Source organism: Barbus barbus, assembly GCF_936440315.1.
Source record: "Barbus barbus genome assembly, chromosome: 2".
Classification (NCBI taxonomy): domain Eukaryota; kingdom Metazoa; phylum Chordata; class Actinopteri; order Cypriniformes; family Cyprinidae; genus Barbus; species Barbus barbus.
The window spans coordinates 41,991,418-41,994,044 of NC_136730.1; positions in this window are offsets into that span (position 1 = coordinate 41,991,418).

Here is a 2,627-nt window from a genome sequence, read left to right on the forward strand (position 1 = left end):
AGTGTCTCCGTCTGCCGCAGCTTGGTGTCGTTAACCCCCGTGTGCAGCACGGTCCGATGCTCTCGTCGCCCTTCAGGATCGCGGGTATCTGTGCAGAAACATCGAGAACACGAGCACCGGGGACACAGTGAGTGTGCACTTTACCTTCAGCTAACGTAACACGGACGTGCCGGACGATGGAGTCTCCGACGATCACAGCGTCGCGTTCCGTCTCGAGGAGGGGAGCGAAGCGGTTCTGGGTGGAGATCTCGAAGACCGGAGGGGGAGAGGTCGTCGCTCAGGGCCTGGCTCGCGTCTTCCGCTGCTGGTGCACCCAGGGTCCATGGCGTCCCGGCGCCGGAGTGAAGGACATCTGGGAAGATCGCGTCCTGGGTGCACAGGGTCTGTGCAGAGAAACACACGGAGTAGAGGTGTTGGGAGTGTTAGCAGCGTGCTGTATACTTACCCCGGACTTGTGAGCGTCAGCCCGGGATGTTTCCAGCGTGGCTCTCCGCTCTCTCAGCTGGGCCTGCTTCTCCACGGCCTCCAGCTCCAGCTGCACCGAATGCAGCTCAAATGTGTCCTCACCTGCACTCAAAGGTAGACACAAATCTGCCATTTAAGCAAGTAACAGTGAAACAATGGTAATGTGTGTGAATAGAGTATTAGCAGTGTAAGCGAGATTAGCGGCTGCTATGCTGCTGATGCTAACGGGCTATAAGCTAACAGCAGACTCGAGAAAACAAAAAACTAGTGATAACAAGGCGCTCTGATTGGTTTTGTTTTAGAATGCTATAGGGGATATATTCACACGTTATAGAAACGAAAATGATAATGTATAAAATAGCTTTTAAGATAGAAAATAGACGATAAAGAATCAATTTGATGAAGCTCAAATTCAAAACAGTCACAAATCAGCGTAATTCAGTCTTTTAATATGAAAAGTCATAGAAGTGCTATTTAATCTGTAAAACACAAGTTATTACTTTTGATTTATAACAGACATTTATAATGTTTGTTTTTTGTAGCGTCTAACGTCTAATTTTCACACTAAATTTGATCAAATGTTAGAGCTTTAGATGACATATGAGACATGTCATGTGTGAAAAAACAAAACAATGTAATATAATTTTATACCCACATGTTGGACATTGCTACACTCTTAAAAATAAAGGTTCTTTTTTTGCCATTGTTTCTTTGAGGAATCTTTCATGTCCATGGAACCTCTCCAACATACAAAAGATTCTTTATACTGGACAAAGGCTCTTTACATTTTTAAAATGTTCACAAAAAAAAAAAAAAAAAAAAAGATTATTTTAAGAAATTTTCTCTGAAAATGGTTCTTCCGTGGCATCACTGCTAAAAACTCCCTTTTGGAACCATTATTTTTAAGAGTGTAGTGGACAAATTTAGTTGTTAATTGACGAAACACCTTAAAGGGGTAGTTCACCCAAAAATGAAAATGTGATGTTTATCTGCTTACCCCCAGGGCATCCAAGATGTAGGTGACTTTGTTTCTTCAGTAGAACACAAACAAAGATTTTTAACTCAAACCGTCTGTTGCAGTCTGCCAGTCATATAATGGCAGTCAATGGGATTCATGGCTTTTAGAGTCAAAAAAACATACACAGACAAAACCAAATTGAACCCTGCGGCTCGCAGCGATACACTGGGGGTGAGCAGATAAACATCAAATTTTCATTTTTGGGTGAACTATCCCTTTAAGTACAAATGAGATGGACACAGACATGTGGACATGTCATAACTTCAATATAAAATTTTGCAATCAATGATAGATAATTTCCTGATCTCATCTTTGTAGATAAAGAAGGTCTTCACTGTGGTGTCAAAGACAATTTTATTAACTTTCACAATCTGTTTGAGGCCTGAGAGACCTTAATAGTTTAAAACTACAATCAGGTTTTATTCATACTCTGATCAGACCCATGATATACAACATGAATAAATGCAATTAATTACAATCATTACTATGGTAGCCAGAAGCCACAGTTTAAAGTTAAATGCCTTAATGATGGATTTGTTTTACAAACACACAGCTTATACTTCGCAAGGCGTTAACTGATGGACCGGAGAGGTGTGGATTACTTTCGATGTTTTTATCAGCTGTTTGGACTCTTATTCTGACGGCACCCATTCACTGCAGAGCATCCATTGCTGAGCAAGTGATGTAATGCTACAAATCTGTTACCATGAAGAAACAAACTCATCTACATCTTGGATGACCTGTGGGTGAGTAAATTGACATTTTAGGGTGAACTATTCCTTTAAACACTTCGATAATTACTGTCTGATGGGTTTTGATTTTGGTTGAAGGACATTTAAAAAGAATTTAAAGGGGAAATTTAGTTTTTTTTACCATTTTTACAAATACAACACTGGAGTCAACTGAACCGAACAGAGGGTTAAGATGAACAGTAATAGAATAGGATATGAATAGTTATTGCATAATTTAGACATTGGCTTCCATGCCATACTATTGCAGTTTCAAAGTTTAACACAAGAGGGTGACAGTAGACCACACTGAAATAAAACTCAGTCCAGAGATCATTCACAACAGTGTTACCCAGATTCTGTTCAGCTATAAAAAAAATAATAAAAAAAATTTATTTCCACAACACAACAAACAT